The sequence below is a fragment of the Metopolophium dirhodum genome, chromosome 1 (genome assembly GCF_019925205.1).
Source record: "Metopolophium dirhodum isolate CAU chromosome 1, ASM1992520v1, whole genome shotgun sequence".
NCBI classification, from domain to species: Eukaryota; Metazoa; Arthropoda; class Insecta; order Hemiptera; family Aphididae; genus Metopolophium; species Metopolophium dirhodum.
In genome coordinates, this window is record NC_083560.1 from 82,126,407 (window position 1) to 82,149,656 (window position 23,250).

Below are 23,250 nucleotides of genomic sequence, written 5' to 3' on the forward strand. Positions count from 1 at the left end.
TGGTGGTTTAAGATTAAAAACACAAATCATACAATTTAAAATAAAGAATACTATAGTGACAAACACCGTAATATTATATTGTAATGTGCAAAATCTAAAAGTTCTGAGCTTAACCGGTTGTACAGATAATGTGTAAAATATTATATATCTAGCGACTGTTTGAAAAGTCAATATCACACATTCACACGCGTAACACAATGATATGAAAGTGAAATTGTGGACCTTCACGACTCCTGGTGGAAATGGAACCATTTTATAGATACAGCGAAGGTGTTTTATAAATTCGATGGCATGGGTGTAATACTGTATTAGGTACCTACGTATATTGTATATACCATGTACGGTTAATGTGAACCAGAAAAAAGAGCTGCGGAACACGTTAGCTAATGCAGATCCTGATGAAATATATTATCTTGTATAAAGAAAACCACAGAAAATTAGAAATACACAGCAAAATAATTATAGGTAGGTACCATCATTAACACTGGGACTTGGGAGAAAAGGTCACGAGTAATCATCCGACTCCGATTCGCTATTCAGGTGCGCGCGCACACATTTATGTACAGACTTGCTCACAATCAGACGTTTATCGCTTCAATGATGATTATGATTTATGATTTTATTTTTTTTTCTATACCTACCATATTTACCATGACCCTTGTTTTTTTCCTCCAAAACTCGAAAAGAAATAATTGTTGTTGTTCAATAACTATTATTATTTATTTTTAAATTTTATTAGTTTCAATCAAAGATATTATAGCTTGACAGTTATTAATTTAATATCTTAAACTTAATAGTAAAACTTAACTACTTAATAATATACTATGACATTAAATATGTAAATAGCATAATATGGATGTACATTATTATTTATTAGGTATCATAAATAATATATATCAATACAGAATAAATAATTAACAAAACTTATAATTACTATAAAAAGAAGATTCTTTTATAGGTAAATACTATTTTTTTTCTTAAATTACCATCGTTATTGAAAAAATATATTTTAGATAAATTTAAGTAGGTACATACCTAATTAAAAATAAGATTTTTTAAAAATATTATATTAATTAATATTTTTATATCGCTAATATTGTTTCATGCTGTTACTTTTTTGAAAATTTGCAGCAATGTAGTTTTGCAAAATTGTCTATTCTAATATTTTATTTTTCAATGAATTAAAATTTTAAATAGTTAAAAATCAAATTAAGAATGTGTAATATTAGTTATAATTTATTAAGTATTTAAATTGTTGATGAGAAAAGTGTAATGGCACAGTATGGTATACATAGCAAAATGTTGGTGTACAACTTCGATCATTTAAACATAAAATACATACTTGTAACTTATAACTAGATAATAAAGGCTGTATGACACAAGCGATAATCTAATATTATATACCTGTTATAACCCACATATGACATAAGCGCCAAAGGTGCAAAAATTAAATATAATTTGCGCCAAAATGAATATATTATATAGGTAGTTATTTAAAAACCGCTATCATAATATTCATATAAATATAATTTTATAAAAAAATGTCAATAATAAATTATAATTGTTCTGCAAAAGCATCAGATACTTCCGTGCACGGAAGAAAAGTCAAACCAAAAAAAGACTTCAACAAAATCCCTATTTCAGAGTTCTTCGTGTATTCATTTCGAAGACCCAAGCTTTGAATTTTCCGAAACCTCATTTGCCCTTGATGACATTTTCAATAATTTATTTTTAAATTTGGAAAAGTTGCTAAAAAATCTATCATGTGATGCTTTTTAAAAATCAACTAGAGTGTTTTTGGAGAAAATTCTAAATTCTATTTTCACATAACTTTTGTATGTATGTAATTCCACATTGATTTGTAGCAATTTGAAGTCTTACTTGGTAGCTGGTATAATAGAATAAATTTGTCGATTATAAGATTAAACATTAACTACGGTACCTAGGATTTTGGCGCTTTCGTACCATACGATTTTGGCGCTTTATTACGATATGACATTTTCTTATCTCATTTTAGCGCTTATATCATCCACGATAATAAATAACTTAGGTATATTATATTAAAATTCTCAAAAAATATTTTGCCTAGGAATATAAAATTAAAAATGTAGGTATATTGGATAGGTTAGAAGGTATATAGGTACCTATAGGTAGCTTGTCACTCAAAACACTGACAATTTAAATAATAATACTTAAATGTATCAATTTTTAAAAGGTATAATTTTTTTTTTACTAAAAATTATGTTTAGTATGATAGCTTTAAATTTTAAACATAACATAATTTTAACATAATTTCAAAAACCCTAAAAGTTTTCCAGAAAATAAATCTTTAAAGAATTATCCTATATATTATATACCCATGCCAATATAATATATTATGTATCTACTGGTATAGTATATAATAACCATTGCACGATTTTTTAATTAACTGATCTACATTTTATAATAAACGAAAACATGATCGACACTTTTCTGTGTACACTTGTATATCTTTCAACGGATATATAATAATATGTAGGAATACGTTTATAATTAAATTTTTTTTAATGATCTTATTTAAGCTTACATTATAATATGATATTATTATTATTGTATGTAATTATATATTATAATTAAATTTAAAAATGTGATATATTATATTAATATTACTACTTATATTCGTATAAGTCGCATGAGGGCTGCGGTGTTCACGTTTATATCGATCACCTTCGGTGCGTGATTTCTATAAAAATCATATTATTTGACGTAGGTATGTAAAAACCAGTTACGATAATGTGTTTGAACTATTTGCCCTCTAACGGAAGTATAACTTTCATTTCGAACCACTCTGTATATTGCATATTATACTTTATAAATAATTTTATAATTTAATGTGGAGCGGTCACGACTAATGACGCTATAGTGTAATAATATTTTTATACACTGAACAGCGGTTGTTGAAGAACCGCACGCCGATTAGATTTGTACCGTAGTGGGGCCGAATTTAAGGATCAGTCTCGAGGCCTAACTAATTATGATCGATCGCGCGTTTAATGGTAGAAAAAACATCATCAAAATTGACCTTTTTCAATGTCAGAATGTCTTAGACCTACTACCGAGACACTACATAATTCTGAAGAATATTCAAAATAAATAACGTAATACAGGTAATTGTTGAATATTCTCATGAATATTACAAAACATAGTTTCAAGGCAATCACATATAGGTAGGTAGCATAGATTCATAGGCTATAGAGTATATAGGCACCTAGCCTAATATTATTTGTTCAAACACTGAAGGATATTAATTGCTTGATGTTTATGAAAAACTAGTTTTTTTTTTACTGGTTAGTAAACCACTAAATTATAGGTATCTTCAAACTTAAATTTTAAGTATTATTTACATAAAGACATAGAGTGTTACTGACTATAATATTATTATTTACGAAATCTTAGTACCTAGGTATTTAATTATTATTTAGTTAGAAATGTAGTATTATAGCACTTATATACCCATGGTCGTAGGTACTGTACACTGTTATAATTTAAACTAAAAATGAACTCTAGAAATGAAAAGTATGATGATGTATGACAAGTATAAACCGTACGATAAAAGCTGTGAATTCAATGAATTAAAAAACCTCGAAATACGTATGCACACAATGATAATCACTCAAAAAGTCAAAAATAGAACTTTGCGAAATAAACTTAATAAAATAAACTCACAATAATATTATCATGCTTATGGCTTGAAAAGTACTAATAAATAATACATGTTAAATATTTAAAATGTATCTAATGAAATACACATAACAAATATAAATAAACAGATAGGTATAATAAATTAATAAATTAATTTTTGAAGGAATTAATGAAAAAATATTTAGATAATTATTAAAATAGTCTGTATCTGGAATAGAGATTATAAATATTAATGGGATTTCAGTTTTAAAATTATAAGTGGATTAAAAGATAATATAAATTATATAAATGTTTCTGCGTAATCTTTTCACTGAAAACGTTATTCTTATTAATTATTTAATAATTGAATCCTATATTTGGGAATAGATTACGGATATTTTTGGGTTTTAATATAATATAAGCACTAAATTTTGTTTTTAATAAATTATGGTTTTAACAGCTCTGATAGATTATGTTATTATAATAGTACTGATTAGTGAATTAATCATATGGGTAATTCATATTCAACCTATTATATCGAATTGAATGCTCTGAAATCGTTGTTGTTTCATACAAATTTTGCGAAACGTACATTTTCCAAACCCCTCCCCACCAACATTGTATTTTTTTTCAATACTTAGTAGGTACTCGATTTGTACTAATTTTACGAATAGACCCAAAATTAAGTTTCGAAAATATTCATGAATTCGTGTGGAGGTGTTCAAGGTAGTTATGTTTAAATTAATATAAAAATATCTAGAATAAACTCATTTCAAGATACGGGAAAATGAAACAATAACACATGCAACATATAATATATAATATTATATATTTATTATAGTGAACAAGGTTTGAAATCTTCGAAACGTCTTTGTATTATTCCGTTGCGTTTTTGTTATGAATAAAACTATTTTATCAGTCGCATTTTTGATTTCTTTTGAAAGTTTTTACCCTATACCAAGCTTTACTCGCTTATATCTGTAGAATATATTATTGGGTATGTAAATTGAGATGTGAATTTTAAACGTAATCTTGTGTTTGCAAAAAGAACGGAACGAGGTGATCGAAACGAATAAGAGAATAAAATGCCTCCACGTTATTTACCTACGGATTTTGATTTAAAATATTAAATACTAGTATACTACCTATAAATATATTAGTATATTTTACATTTTTACATGTAAGGTAAAATAACTAATAAGAATTTGGTAAATAGCTAGATACCAAATACAATTTTTTAGTTAATGTTTTTCGACAGTAAAGTATATAAATTTAAAAAAAATTACATATATCATAAGACTTTTAAATAATTCATTGTTTAGTATATTCTTTTTATGCGCTAATAAATTCTTCTACATATACATTATACCAAATATCTACACAATGGTTTTATCGTACGTATTTATTTGTAGTATTTTAATGTATTATTTGTGCCTTGTGATTGTAAAATACTTTATATATTTTTGAATAGGTAACTGTTATCTGTTATATAATATATGGTTACATGTAAATAATGTGCAGGGAACTTATACATTTGTATATTTGTTCAGAAAGTAAACAATGTAAATTAATCTGATTCTATAGAAATGTGGTTCATGATTTTTGGATTTAAAATTTAAAAATGTTGGTGCATATTTTGATTAATTTCTTCTATAAATGTATTATATTACGAAGATGTTATGGTTTTTGTTCTATATTTTAAAACACTGAATATTGTAGGAAAGTAATGTAACATTTTAAGAAAATTAATTGTTTTGAATAAAATGTACAAACTGACGTATTTATTCTTAATATAAAAATATTTAACGTTTTAAATTGTAAACAAAATTTACATATTTTCGAGTTTCGCCACTAATATACATTTAATCTGAAAAAAATGTAAAAATCTTATTTAACTGTTTTTTAAACTTTTATCTATTATTAGATACAATATATTAATTCCAATTTTTTGAGAGCGTATTAACATACTTTAAAACTTTTTCAACGCAACAATGACCAAACACTTAGATATTTAAATAAGTCACTATAACTATAGTAACCTCCAATTATCACATTTACACCTACCTCCGCATAAACTATAGGCTTATAATTATAGATATCAGATATCACGTGTTTTATAACCACTAGCACTGTATCTAATATACGTCCATATCATAGACATAATATAAATATATTTATCTATGGTCCATATACATAATGGTGTATAATATACCGCTACGCATTTAATTAATAAGGCACTATTTATGTACGATTGATATAAGTAAATTACTTTAAATGAAAAACTGTTCTTGTAAACAGTGAACATTATTAGATAACGGTTACAGTAAACTATTATTGTTGAAATTCAAGCCGTTTTGAATGACGTACTTGATAATGAAATAAAATATTTTTGAATTATAATTATTATAATACGGATGGTTAAAATTCGTAACCATCACAAAATTAGGTTTCAATAATATATTAAAGTCATATTATTAGTTTTTTTATTTTTTCATTATTCGAACGTCTTAAGTCATCGATATATAGTGACATATATTGTAAGCCAACAACAAAATGTTTTGTTTATATTGCATTTTGAAACTTTTTTTAATAAAACAACTCATAACAAAATACCTAAAACTTTTGATTTAAATAATAAATAAAATAGTTTGATATTAAAATTGTACAATATTATTATGTTGTTGTATCTTAAAATAAATCACTAAAATTACTAAATAATAAATGCTGTCATAATATCATAAAAATTACGTTTAATACTTGACTAAGTCAAAAATAAAGATAGTTTTGATCACGTAGGTAGATAAAAGTAATTTTGAAGTAAATTCTTGAGATTATTGTTCCATAATTTTTCATAGAATAAAAAAAATTTACTAGGTATATAATTAGGTATATAATTAGGTACGTATAATTAAATTAGAAACGGTTATTTTGTTAAATATCATATTTTAAAAGTCTTCTATATTACACAATTATGTTTTTGTGGGTTACGACATTTAGCCTTTTAAACATATATATTCGCTGTGGGTTCACAACATCACTGAGCTTATTTTTTGTCATGAAAGGACAAAATAAAGAAAACCGCTGAGTTAGCGTGACCGACTAAATGTAGTGCCATATTAATATATTATTAGCATTACTTCGAATGACCTTAACGTCCTGTACACAGGTTGGTTCACCAAAAAGCATTCATCCTTTTTTCATCAATAACGCTAGTTATTCAAAATAAGAATTTTGGAATTTTTCAAATTACTTATAGAATTTTCAAATTCTTGACATTTTCCTTACTTGAGATTATCATGCTCGGCGAATCACCCTGTATACATCATACACAAATGACGTACCGGCGGAAGATATTTAGGTATTGACGTTGAACGTATGTGAATTGGTACCTAGTTACTCGTCATTGATTGTTACCCACACGACCGTGGCGTATGTAACTATATATTAAATTATATTGATAAACACGACGTGTTTAATAATAGGTAACCAAAGAAAGATAAATGTACGTTTGTACTACATTGAGACGGTCTAATTGAAGCTCGAAAGCATTTAACGGACGGCATCTAATTTAAAAAGAAATGATCGGTTGGTTTAATAATATCCGCAAGTGTCAATAGTGTGATAATTAATAGTATGAGTCACGAGTGCATGTGTATTCTTTATACGTTGACATAATATGACATGATAACAATTTGAGGTAGGTCGAAAGTACACTAAATCAGACTCGAAGCCAACGCTTATATTACACTGTATATAATGATCATAATATTATGATCTATCATTCGTATATAAATCGTTCCGATGGTTCCAGTTTTTTAACTTGTGGTACACGTACCACTAGTGGTACGCAGAAGGCTTATATGTAGTACAAGGAAAGATACCTTAAAAAAATGGAATTGATCATTAAATATTATTTGGTTTATTTTATATAAATAATAATTGTGCTTATTTAATTTTCTTTTTATGTATTAAGATGCTTATCTTTATTATCTATATTATATCATCATTTTGTAGTTCCTAATAAAATGAAATTCCATACACGCAAAATAACACATACATTTTTGATAAGCAAAAAAAAAAATATTTGGTTAAGTTTTCAAACTATGTAGGTGGTACCTGAATATAAAAAGGTGAGAATCGCTGAGTTATATTATCTCAGAATTATTGTATAACGTGACTCGCGAGTGATCTATATTCGGAAAATACGATAGGTACCTATTATAGCTATTATTCAAGTATAAAATGTATATTATAATTAATAAAATATTTATTTATTTATGCACGTGTGCAACACGTATGAAAATACATGACTTCTTAAATTTATTTAAAAGATAAATAATAAAATTTACAATTGTTAGACAGAACCGGGATTTTTTTAAATGTTTATTTTAAAAAAAGTGCTACAATGACCATTAAAACTGTGAATATGCCTAAGAGTGTTTTATATTATTACAATTTGAATTTATTATTATATAACTAATTATAAATTTTATGATGTAAGCAAATTTTATTGTGACATTGCGTAGGTATACCTAATTTTTTTTTATGAAAATTTGAGTATTTTCGGTACTTCTTGGTAAAAAGTTTGTAATAATAATACGCCACATATAAACACAAACTATAGATAAATAATAATGTAAACATGTCGTAATTGATCACAAAGTGTGACGACGAAATCCGTCATAGGCATTAGGTCACATGTCCTAAATCAACTATCAACCGATACGCATCACATCCGAATTCGCTATAATTATAATAATTATTAATAATAGGTAGGTACCTATATTATCCGTATATAGCTGCAGTAGGTACACTATTATTAATATGCGTTTTACTTTTATAATATTTTGTTGGTTGTGTAATTTATCCGCGTGGTAGGTGATCAGATGGAATGGGAGGGCCCGTTCCCTTTGTATCTAAAAACTAATATTAGTAAATGTGAAAAATGTATGAGCTCATATTATATTATAATATTGTATATCATAAAAAATCATATATTTTATCATAAATTCAACTTGGTAAAGTATTAAATCACTGCGGGTATTGTAATATTTTTGTTGAACACTATTTTCAAATGAGTACAATTTGTTGGTATCAAGTTTAGTTTTATTTAACTTTATTGTAAATTTGTATCTCATATGTATGCATGTATGCATGTATAATATTATATGAACGATGAACCGAAAATTATTAGCGTCACGTACAAAAGAGCAGTATTATGTATAAATTGTAACGTATGTACCTATTAAACAAATTGATAAAAGAATATTTTATTGTTAACAGGGTGGCTATTACGGTATTGAGCATGAGTGGTTAGTACCTATAGTACTATAGTCAAGAAGATATTTTAAAATATAGTAAAATAAAAAATATATTGTTTTGCTTTCAGTCTGTACTCTTCTCCGCAATACCCACCCATGACGCGGTCGAGAATAACCTTTTGACATTACGCATTCTAGTTCTTGTAGTCTTGAAACACGCCAGTGTAATGTGTAAACTAAAATAATTTTTAAGCTGATAATATTGTTGTATATATAGGGAGATTGATTGAATCAAAATGAGATTTATTTCTTGGATATGATCGGTTTTAGGCCAAAATAGCGAGAGGAAAAAGAGTGATTAGTGTTATTTAATTACCACCTGCAGGGTCACACATGTTATTACAGTGATTGTGCAACTTTCAATGTTTAATAAATAATAACTAAAATACCGTGTTGAAAATGCAACCTAAACTAATCCTCCTTAAGGCACACTAGCTATATCTAGTGGTTTAGGCAATTACACATTTGTGTCAACTAATAAATTATTAGCTATTAATTTTTTTATTTATAATTAAAATCATTTCTTTATATAAGCAACACACAACTAACAAAAATAATTATTAATTAATTTGTTTATAATATGAAAGTATTGGTAAACGGACAATTTATTGGTCCCCACGAAAAAACGTAGTACATGGACAAATTGGTCCACAGCCAATTTTTTTTCCATAATATGTGATACTGCAGTGTATTGATGATTTTTGTTTTGCAACATAATACATGTTAAAAATTTTAAAAAAAAATATCACTAAAAAGTAACAGACACAGTACATACATGATACATTAGCAGTAGAGGTTAATATTTTTAATAAGTACTTCGATATGTCATAAGTTATAGGTAACTTAGAATAGCTAACCATTTTTCAGCAAACCGTTTTGAAGTATGCCATGGTTCATTTTACGGCGTTTTTCACGAGGACCAATTTATTGTCCTAAATCCTAAAAAGATATAAATATGATTTTAACTTAACATATATTATTTTTCAAACTTACTGGAAAAATATGTTACAGTGGATTTTTTGAAGTAGATAGTTAGGTTAAAAAATAAAAATAATACTTTCTAGCTAGTTAATACCTACCTTTGATGTACCTATTGAATGCTATATACGATATACCTAACATACTTTTTTTAGAGTACCTAATTGATAAGGTCAAGAATTTGATAGTTAACTTTTAACAAAAGTTTAAAAACAACTTCAAAGCTTTTGAAAAATAAGCCAAATATTTATTTGTTGTGAATGTTTATTTAACTACTTCATCTATACTGGTGTAGGTAAGATGTAGATCATAATATTATATTCAAATTTCGTAATTTTATCAGTTAACGTGCTTGTCAGACCAAACAGACGTCATACAACGCATAAATATGGTTTATTATTATCTATTTTATTAAAGCATTAAACAGTAGGTGTATACACCGTAGGTGCATGTACTATGGCCTATGACGTAGATAACAGTAAACGAACATATAAATTCGTCTGTATTTATTCGTATATTTAACTATCGCTAAAACGTATATTAAACGCTTTCCCACATCCGTGGCTCTTGTCCGCGATAAGAGCTGCTTAGAAATTCGGCACACCATAAAATTCGCATCCAGCTAGCAAATTTGTTTCGAAAAAAAGGATTCGAGGCACACGAAGAAGTACCATTGCTTGGCACATACTGATGATAATAGCCACAAAAACAGGAGAGCCGATATAGTCATCCTCGACCGAACAAAAATCAAAGGAATGATTCTGGACCCAATGGAAAACAAACGAAGATAACCAAGACAAGTTAGTGGATGAAGAGAAAAATTCATTTACGAGCCAACTATCCTTTTCTTTAAAGAAAAGTACCATATAAACAATTGGGAAGTCCACGGCCTTTGGTTCGAGGCACGTGGGTCTGCATCGCCTCTGCTCAGAGACTTCCTTAAGAAAAATATAATGGAATTAAGAGAACTTAAAGAAATGTGTTTAGTTATCATGTGAGACACACTTAACATTGTTCATAAACACTTATATTTTTAATATTGTATACAATCAGGTAAATCAGGATTTATATTTATATTCCATGATGACTCCATATTTTATTATATGTTTTACTTTTTTAATTTCATTAATTTAATTTATACACTATTTTATCCATATTTTATAATATTGTAACAATTTTGTCTGTATTTTTACACTGTGTCATAATATAGGCAACCCGACAGATGGGCTGTTCACTTTAAATAAAGTTATTTCTCTCCTACATTGTTTATTGTGATAGTTATAGCAAATAGACAAACATATTTATTTATTATTCACATAACTTTAGACACAGTGGTTGAAAATTTGAACGATTCGGGATTTTAACCCACTCTCATATTAGGTTAAAAGACGGAATCGTTTGAGCCTATCGAGATTCAAGGTTAAGAATACATACAATATACACATACGTCTATCGAAGTCCTAGACCCTCATACTGGTATTGACTTGAAATGCTTCTTGCGCATTGTCTGCGATCCGGGCGTAAGTAAGTGACTATTAAGTAATACATAAATCGAAGAACACCGAGCGAGCGACACATTATAAGTTATAACATTAATAAGACCGGATTTATATTCTCTTAAAATACCTTAAATATGATGCTAATATTCTCGAAAAAACCTTAAAATATTCTCATTATATTCTCTTAAAAATTTAAAAAATGTGCTAAAATATGCAAAATATACAAAAAATAGCAAAAATATGCAAAAATAATCAGTAAACATCATTATATTTACTTTAATATGCATTAAAAATTTTTTTTTTTCAATTTTATATTAATAGTGAGTTAATTATTAGGTATTTACAGTTTCGTATTCTAATGGAATATTATTGCACTTTAGTAAGAGTTGGAAATGATAAAATAAAAAATTGTAAATGTTCAAAAAAATTTTTTCTGGGTACCGTAATATTAAAATTAAAAATAAATACAAATTTTTTCTCACAATTTACGAAATATTCCAAAATATGCTAAATGAGTTAAATATTCTCTAACCCATAAAATATTCTCAAATATGCAAAAAAAAACTTTTTCCTATGCATTCAGAATTGAACAAATCATCCACATTTTTTACTCTCATAAGACTGCATAGACCCAGTAACGATATGTAAAAACATATAAATCCGGTCTTTAATTATAACCAATCCACCACAGGTTGTTTGTAAAGCCACCCATCGATTATATAGTTACCAATACTTTAACAATTTAGTTGTACCTAATTTAAAAATATTTTTCGTAGGGATTTGAAACATTTACGTGATTACATTTTCTCTTTAAGAGTACGCTACACTTACATGTGTTTTCTCTGACCTACAACCCTACAACATTTTCTATAGTTACTTGGTGAGTTGAGTGTATACAATTTAATGTATAATATGATATACGTCATACCTGCGAGTTTGGTTGTTGTAACTATAAATCTGTATAAAATATTTTTTAACGTAATTCAAAATACAACCAAACAGCAATTATAAGAATCACCTACTCAACAAAAAATATGCCAGTAATACCTCCCTAGTCCAAAAAGCATCGAATATAAGGTTTTCACCGATGATTATACAGAATAGAATAACCATCAAAAACAAATAGCCGTTAAAAATTGGATATGGTAAGAAAAAGTTATTGATCACTAGTACAATTTGAGCTAAGACGCTGTTTATTCTAATAAGGCTGTTTGTGGGTTTCATTTTAATTATTCAACGAGATTGAAAATAGTTGCATGACGTCATCGATCCGGTTCATTGCTTGGCGGCCTATATATTTATTATTTTTTATTTAAGTTGCTCCCTTCGTACGAGCCATTTTAATTAATATTTGTGACTTTGTTTTTCGTATAAAACAACAAACCTTACTAGTATTTTGGTTTGTTAACTAAATAAAATAATATAATGTAATATCATACTTTCATACGTATCAAAATTATTACGGTTATTATCCTAATTTTACGAGTTTTAAATGGTTAATAATACTAGGTTCTTCGGTTCTCGTACTTTTATTATATTTCATATCGTGACATACTAATTACATCAAAATTATTGTAAATTTCTAGCATAAAAAAATGACCTTTTGGTTCGTTTTCTCTCAAAAAAAATGTTTTCATTTAGGCACTATTTAGATGGATTGAAGAATATATTTTTAAAGACCCAACTACATATCGCTTTTGAGAATCACAATGATTTGCCCTTTGCTTATATGAGCACTGTAATTCATTTGATTATGATCAATAATAATAGCTTTAATTGCTCAATATACGCATTGTACGTGCATAATATTTCTTATTTATTTATTTTATGACAAAATGAGCTATGGCCCAAAGTATAGAAAAAACTATTATATGCACAAGAAAAATATAAACTCTAGACATTGTTTACATAATATTAACAGAATGAAAACAACAGGTCCCTTATTAACAGTGCCTACGTATCATCCTGAACATTGGTATATTATGAGAATAATTGGTGGTGCAAAGGGGTATGAAAAAAAGATAAGTTGTTCGTGTATGGAAGCTAAGGATTTTTAAAATAAGTCGACTTAGCGATTATACAGAACAGTCTATGGAGCCGTTAATGAGTTTTCTTAAGAGCATTTGGTCTGCAGAAACACGTTCATCAGCTAGGATTGATAGTCCTATAGCATCGTAATAATATAATAAAATTTGCATTATACCAGGGCTGTATTTGAAAATAAAATTCCGTTTTATGTTATTTACAATTAAAACGTTAGACAATTTTTGGGTTTATCGTTATTCAGATTAAAACGTTATCCAAGTTTTGCGTTTATCGTTATAAAATAGTGTTAATACCTATTAAATTTAAAAATAATAACTAATATTGGCAGGTAATGGCCCGGATACGGAATATAATATAATCAATTCTGAGATTGTTTGAATAAAATAAATGTTTCTACGAAACCAATAGACCTTTTAAATAAATAGATATAAAAATATTACGTTTTGCGTTATTTTTCGTTTAATGATATTCTATAAATTACGTTTTGCGTTATGTTTTGTTTAATGATATATAATTTATTTTGTTAATCGTTATGTTTTGTTTTGCGGTATTTAATTATTTTTGATTATCGCTTTCCGTTATAATAACGTTTACAAATTTTAATCGTTTTTCGTCAAATATTATTATAACGTTTGCAAGCCCTGCATTGTTCCCTTTATATTTGGTTCCTATTACTCACAGTAGGATATTGAATATACCTACGCATACTGTGATTATAAATATTATAAATACGTTGCAGACGGGTTCTGTCAACAATCTAAGGGGCTATAAAAGTGAATTTTCTGCAAATTGAACAAATTATATCTACCATGCAGGCCAGTGGCCACCGTGGAAATTATTACATTGTACATTTTAAAAACATTTAAACACTATACAATATCAAAACATTAACACTTGGACTCCGCGCCATACAAAAATGCATTGAAATTGCATGTTAAATAATTATACTTACTGTTAATAAAAATAAAAATAAAAATAAAAATAAATTGTAATGTTATCATGCGACAATTATTATATGTACTGCTCTTACTTTTAAGTTTGATAATAGGTCAATTAACTCTAATATTAAATCTAACAAATATAAAATTGGCTCTGCTGAATCCATATTTGTTATGTTTCGGGTGGATCAACGAGAGAAAAAAAATAGTGCACAGAGATTCTATTGATCGTTTTCTATTTATTTCATTGAGTTTTTGTTGTATGATATATTTCCATCATTGAATTTTTCTGTAAAAAAAAGTAATTGCCTCCAATTTAGGCTTTTTTTAAACATTTTAAACTTAGGATGTTCATAAAAAAAATGATGTCACGTACGACGTACCTACCTTTAAAATTTTTTTTAAATATTTGCAATGAAACTAATGAGAAACATTGTAATACATTTTCAAAGTTTTTAACCAAGGCAAATTAAATATCGACAAGTATTGAAAAAAAATCAAAATGTCTATAAAAAGGTAGCTTTTAAGATATTCTTAAAACTTTTCCATGTATTATAATGATAATATAAAAATTTTCTGAAAATTTTAAGTATCTATGGTTATTCGTTTTTGATTCACAACCAATTAAAAAATAAATTTTGTTAAAACCACTTATCTCAATTTTTTTTATTATTTTTTTCTCAATTATTCAGAAAAGTATGTGGAATTTTTACTATTGAGCCACCCCTTACCACAAAAAAAAAAATACTATTAACTAGATTTACTTTTTTACCAGAACAGGTATTGTAGTTGAAAATCCAAGTACAGTAGAACCTCGATTATCCGAACCTCCGTTATACGAACCCTCTATTATCCGAACTATAATTAGCGTATACGAACGTTCTGTTATCCGAACATGAAAACTTGTATCCGGCAGGTATTGATAATTATGTCAAAAAAATATAATAAATGTCATGTATTTAATTATGTATTTATTTATTTCTAATATTGTATGTATGTACTTAATGTATTTCTAATAATTTAATGTATTTCTGATAATGTAATGTAATATGTAATGCAATTCTAATAAAATATTTATAATAATAATAAATATTTAATTATAAAAATAATAAATAATTAATACATAATATTATAAACATTTTTTATTTTATATTTCCAATATCCGAACTTTTGCGTATCCGAACTAGGTGCGGTCCCAATTAGTTCGGATAATCGAGGTTCTACTGTATTTACTTTTATTGCTCCACAGGATGACGACAAACACAAAAAAATTGAAAAAAAAAACACACACATCATTGAAAATCACTCCACTCAGTCTAAAATATAAATTTAAATACAACAAAATAAAATGAAGAATTTATACACGTGACCTAACGATAAAATCAAATATATAATATGTATACCAAAATATATTCATACATTTTATGAAAGCCAACGTTCAAAATTTTCATCTTGGCATTTCTCTCTACTTCTAAATAATTGTTTATCTATTTAATTTTAAATCATAACGTACTAGCGTACCTATGTAGGTAGTAGATATTACCTACGTATTTACCTAAACGATTTTAAAGAAATTATTTCTCCACAAACAACAAAGAAATTGACACTGTACAAAATGTAATATTCAAATAGTAACAAGCGATTATTGTTTCCTCTTTGGCATTCTAAGGAGTTTTGTATAGGCAATTTCCAATGCACGTACTTGCAAAAGTTGAAGTTGGATTACTGTTATAATAATTAATAATAATATACGCTAGAAAGGGACTAGTAAAATATTGAAGTTAGGTACGTGCTATGCAAAATATGGTTTAATTAACAAATTAAATTTATTATTATTATGTAGGCAAATTACGATATTACCTACAAGTAATTATTTTCGTGTCAATTATATAAAAATATTTATATTTTTATATCGCACTTGTCTTCGAATAGCCGGCCGAGGATGAGTGTCATTGGCCCGCTAGAGTGCAGTGAATATTCCTAAAGTATACGATCGTAGTCGCGTTGCGGACCTGAGTCATAAGAAGGTTTGACATAATTTAAAATATGATTAGTAGGTTATAGTGGTTAATTATAAACACTGTTTAAAGATAAATTTCAGCAGAGTCTTGCATATCGATAAATGATAATTAGGTACTGTAGTTTGCAGTGGTTTCAAAAAACCTTTTTTGTGTTATCAGAAAAATCTTATACGACGGTGATGTGTCCATATAGCCTATTCACAGATGTATGCATCTTAATAATTAAACATAAAGTACAATTAATAAACTAATAATGTTGGGAAATGAACTATGATTTATATTTTAGCAATAAAATCAAATGTATCAAACTAATCAATACATCATATTTGTTTTAACCCCACTACCACACCGTACAGAATGTATGGATCTGACATTAAGTTTTCTTAAATTTAAAAATTCAAAAATAAATTTTGGTGTTATTCAGGATTTGAAATCGAAATAAAATTATTCGATTTAAATTTAAATTTACTTTGATATAAGTTTTTTCCGAATTAAATTAGGAATAATAATAATAATAATATACTTTTTTGTAATTTTATGATTTTTATATTGTTGCATAATATTGATTGAATTGTTTTCTGATTTTCAATTGGATTTTAAACATAATGGTTCGATTTAAAATATCGCTTTTAAATTTTTTAATTTGTACGACTTTTATTGTTTTTATTTTCCACACAATATGAGCTATACATGCAGGATATTTATTCGCCCATAATCTGCTGGTTAATGTATAATCTGAAGTTTTAATAAAATTTTAAATTAATTTGTTTATAAGAATTATAAAGCCATTATAAAGCCTAACCTACCTAGGTATTATTTCAATATAAATTATCGATTTAAATTTTTAGATTCTGAGCGAAGCGATGAATGTATTGATTTTACAATGATGTGTGTTTTTTTTTTTAATTTTTTTTTTTATTTTTGTGTCTGTCATCATATTTTAGGACAGTAAAAGTTCTTGGATTTTCTTCAATAGTAACTTTTCTGATAGGAAAGTGAATCTAGTTGGTACTTTGGGGGGTCAAAAGTAAAAATTTCCCAGTAGTTTTCACAAGCGACGTGAAAAACAAAAGAAAAATTAAGGAAAAACGGGAATTTTTACGCAAAATCTGTTTTTGAGAAAATCGATTTTGGTTTTTAGTGTAACTCTAAAACAAATGACCGTAGGTGACTGAATGTTTATATTAGCATTTTCTATACACTGTAAAATTTACAAAATATTTTGACTCTTTTTGAGCTGTTTACGGCCATTGTCAGTTTTCAATTTTTTTAGTTTTTTTTTCTATAAATATCAATAAAATTTTATCTGTTGAGTAAAAAAGCTTGAAAATTTAATATAAGGCTCCTGATATATCGTTTTAATAGCAGTTGAAAAATATTAAAAATACATATGCACAATTTTTTTTTATAAGCATTTAAAGTTCAAATTTTGACAACATTTATCAAATTTATAATTTATTAATTATTTTGTGGTTAAAAATGTATAAATTTTTAACTTTTATGGCTAAGGATTGAAAATTTAAAACAAGGCTCCACGTAAATACTAAATAGGTTATTTATAAATTACTTTATTCACACTATTATCATCAAATATACTTGGTAAAATCATAGGCTGACTGACCGTTTTCGCTCAGAATCGTTTTTCTTATACAATGATATTATATCATTGAATTCAAATTTAACACTATCCATTACAGTGACCCACTTGTAACCTACTGTACAGCAGAGCGACATCCACTTATCCACCTTTTTAAACTTCAAGGTATATTTTTGATATTGTTGAAAAAATTTGATTATGATATAACCATTGAGTTTACATATTATATTGTAAAATGTATACTCAATGGACAATAATGTTACTTTTGGTTTTATAGAAGATTTTTAGCAAATAGTATATTTAAAATCGATTTCAAGCCTTGGTATTTTTAATATTTCTTTGTGCTTGATATATTACACAGTTAGCTATATATAATTAATACGTTAATATTATATATTTAAAAGGGTTAGATAATATTTTATTTAACCCTACTAAGTAATAACTTAGTTAAGCTGTTGATTTATATTTTATTATTTTATCATGTTGGTAATGTTGTTAGTATGTTGTTGACTTGTCATTATTATGTGTTTACTGTAGGGTAAAGTCTGAACTTATTCTACAAATATATTTTAAAATATCTATAAAAATTATTGTTAATGGGTAACTTATTGATAAGGTTATTTTTACTACAATACTGGAGTACTGAAATTACATTTTTAAACGATAACCTAGATATACTTTAAACAAATACAATTATAAAATGTCAGATGCTTAAGAAATTACGTACAAATAATCTTCAGAGAATAGCCTTACTTGTTTGTGTTAATGTCCGTGTAACCATTATGAAGTATTAATTGTTAACTTGATTAAAGTATATAAAAAACTTCTGAGTACGACTTACGGCTGTCTGGTACTCTGGTGACAGCTAGGACCTAGGGCTATACATTGTCTACTGAACGGTGGCGGGACGATAGTAAAAAAGTAAACAGGTAGCCTACCAATTATACCAATTATACAATTATACATCATAAGTGTGATAAAATATAATATAATACAATTTGAGCGTCATCCACACAAGATTAAGAGATTTAATTTTAAAATGTCTCAATCGTACATTCACGTGTTTACTGCTTATTGAGCCAAACTACTTCTATAGTCAACATTTCAAAATAAGTTTTAATTATTTAGCAATAAAAATTCAGTCATTTATATATATTTAATTTATTTATTTGCGCCTTAGACTAAATTCTTCTTGAGATGGTTTATTATTTTTATTTATTTATTCAACAACTATGCGTATTCGTGATACAACTCTTTTCAAAATGATTTATTATTTTTTTTTTCATTTAATACTCTGTTACAAGTCATTAACTATATGTACTCACAAAGAATAGCTGTCCGATGAACTTTGAATATAATATATAATACGTACCAACGTATATTATGTGTCAAAAGTTTTGTACTCGGTTAACAATAAATGTCAAATGGAGAGTGGAGACGCATGTAGGTATACAGCATACTTAGAGTCGAACTGCACTGTCCAAACTTCGTATAAATGTTGTTATGTTGAGTATTTTTTTTTTATAAATATGCTTTGTATCATTATAACGCGTGTACAATCTTTCAGATATTGCAGTATTTCAGATTGTATGTTAAATTGTCGAATAATTAATATTTTAGTCCTGATAAATTTAGACAGGTAAATTTGATCACATGCCGTATTAGTCACATATTATTAGTATATTACCTATATATCTTTTAGATTAAATGTACAGATTTTTTTTTTTTTTTTATCAATTGATTGATATAATATTTAATTTTCGGGATTTATTTACTATACAAGAATTGAAGAATGTAACTTGTGAGGAGTTTCTTTGAAAATTCTAACGAAAATGTTGTTACATACATATTTACATTTCAAATTTTAAAGTAATAGTTCTTATCAGTTAAGTTATCAATAGACAAAAGTATTTCAAAAATAGATTCTCTAAAAATATTGTACGTAGTCTACTGTTCGCTATTATTGCTACTCCACGAACGCAGACTAGAAATACTTATTAAAAGGCCTCGCAGTTTTAGCTGAAAAGACCTAATGTATTGAAAAATTTAAAGTTTGATTCTGAAAAAAAAAATTGAATTCACCAGAAAATTGTCTATAGATCCTACGAAGCACTTTGTAAAAACTAAATTTTATATTATTGTAAACTGTAATTTAAAACTTGAAAATATGAACTTTTTCGAATCATAATTAAAATTAAAATTAATATTAAAACGGAAAATGTTTCGTACAATCTACAGACATTTTTCTGCTGAATTCAAGTATTTTTTCAGAATCAAAATCAGACAACGTTAACTAACTTAAATTTTGTCAAAACAAAAGTATGATTTTTGTAAAATTCGTGTAGTGAAATTTATATGGTTATCAAGCTATTGACATGTGCATGCGCGTACGAGAGAGGATACCCGCATTGAATTTCACTCACACTAATTATCATTTACAACTAACACATAGATCCCGGGCAGCTATGACAAGATTAGAAATTGCCTAAATGCTGCCCCTTCAATAATGACCGTAGCGAGGCCCCTTAATAATACACATTGTATAATACAGATACAATCGATAAATCGAAATGTTCACATTATATTGGGAAATTTAAAATACAGGTCAACATTAAAAAGTTGAGAAAGGTGCGTACGTTGCTAAGAGAATCACTCTGTACAATACATTTTGGTACTGTTCAAAATATATACAGATAATGTGAAAACCAAAAAAAAAAAAAAAACATTGTGCTCACGGGAACATTAAATATCACATTTCAGCATATAAAGTATAAATACGATAGGTCATATGTATTCGATACTACGACACATATATGATATTCTTGTTGATATAGAAGCATCGTGGGGAACGTAATAAAGTAATATATAACAATACCTATAACATAATTAAAATATAATAGTTTTATTTTTTTAGCCGTGCGCATTGTTATTCGTCCAATTCGTTTTCATTTTGACAGCTGGATTGGTTTGTCACAGATACTGTAATGAATAATAATGATAGCATAATATTTATATTTTCGTTCTAACAGACCTCAATCGTACATCAAAATATTCGAGCATATTAGGAGCACCTGCATGCAACTACGTGAAATAGAAGCCGATATTGAAGTCTGGAGGATCTGTTTCAAAATTAAAATGTACCGTTTTTAAATTAAACTCAGTAAAAAAATAACCATTATGCTTAAATATTATCTCAAGTTAGCTTCTTTTTATTCGTAATTATCTAGAAGTCTGAGTCTGAAATACAGTTCAATATCAAATAGGTAGGTACTTCATATTATAGGTACCTTTTATGTTATAATATCGGTTCATCATTTGAAAGTGTCCTATAAATAGACTATGCTAGATTCTTCCAAACCATTGTGATAATAAGTGTAGTTCTAAAATACCAAACCATATAATATTATTAAATTTGACTACACTATTTTTGGGTTATGATTCCTATAATTTAAAACTTATGGCACTGTCGCGTCCTAAAAATTATCCGTCAAATGTTTAAAATATTTAAATGGTCTACTACACCATTACACTAAGATGGTAAATAGTTTTGGTTTCTTTAATCAGTCACACTAATGTATAGTATTATATTTATAGTTAGTGTTAAATTACCTACCTAATTAAACCGGTCTTTTTCTTATCGTGTCCTGTGCTGGACTTAATAAATACTAATTACATGAAAAATAAAAATAAAAATAAAAATAAAAATAGGTATAAACATAAATATGCATTAGATAGTCTTTAAAAATAAGTAAAATATAAATGTGCTAAATATTTTGCTTCAGCCAGCGTGTGGCTATTGAACTATATCAATATTTTCATTAGCAAGCGCCAAGTCGTCAGTTGTGCATCCAGGGCCGGTCTTAGGGAACTATGCGCCCTGGGCAAGGAAAATTAATGCACCCTCTAGTTCAGGTTAAGTATTTTTTACTCAGAAGTCAGAATAAAAAACAAACTGTTTTAATTAATTTTTATTACTGAAATAAATTTAAAGTAAAGTCATTTTTATAATAATAATATTAATAAGTATATATTATTTAATAGGTAGGTATGTTTATATTCAAATAATCTTCATATATTTAGTGGAACTTTTAGTGTTTTAATCTCTGCAAATCGAGATTTTCAGCAATATCATTTTCAATAGATAAGATTACAAGTGATGACAATCTTTCATCACCCATAGTTGCTCTTACATATGTTTTAATTAGCTTAAGTTTCGAAAAACTACGTTCTCCAGGTGCAACTGTAACAGGAATTGTCAATAGAACCTTAAGTGCGATCCACACATTTCCACGAAAACAAAAGCGTTAAATATATTTTCGAATGTAGTGCGCGTGAAGGTGGAGTACCCGCATAATTGATTCGACTATCTTTTTGTGCAGAGACAGCCCCTCAGCTTCAGCCCAAATTTCCACATTTTCTCCATTGTGGTCGTCTTATAGGTATCCCTATGTGGTACTATGCCTGTTGAAATCACTAAGAACTATTTTTGTATCACAATAACTGTTGAAATTGATCGGTTTTTCAAAGGTGAAGTCTTTGTTCGGTGGTCTACACACTAAGGTAATTGTACAGTATTTTGGCCTGGTTGCTGTGGCTGGTTGCTGCACTTTTAACTACCAGTCCTGCTTTTGAATATATTGCGCTTCCATATTTTGAATGTGGTAACTCGATGACTAGATTCATCCCCTGTATTTTTAGACGAGGGCTAACCTCATTCCAGTGCGTCTCTTGAACACATAACACATCGCATTTCTCTTTTTTCACAAAAGTTTGCAAGAAATTCACCTTTGATTACTGAGAAACCTTCTGTATTTTGTGTAGTCACTTACATTGCTGGTGAGGATGGCCCTGAAAAGGCCCGTTTCGAGTTTGAACGCCTAGGCATTCTAGCACTGGTGTTGGTAAGATTATTTCATGATATTTATCCTGGTATAGACCCATATTATATTGCTATGCAGGGGAAGCCACGTGCAGGCTCTTACCATGTCCCCCATGTCAAATGTTTAAAATGATCTACACCATTACACTATGATGGTGAATATTTTTGGTCTCGTAAATCAATCACACAAATGCAAAATATTAAATTTATAATTCATGTTAAATTACCTACCTAATTTACAATTATACCGGTAAAATGGTGTGGTAAATATGCCACATCACTTGTTATAACGTATCCAACTTTATATACTA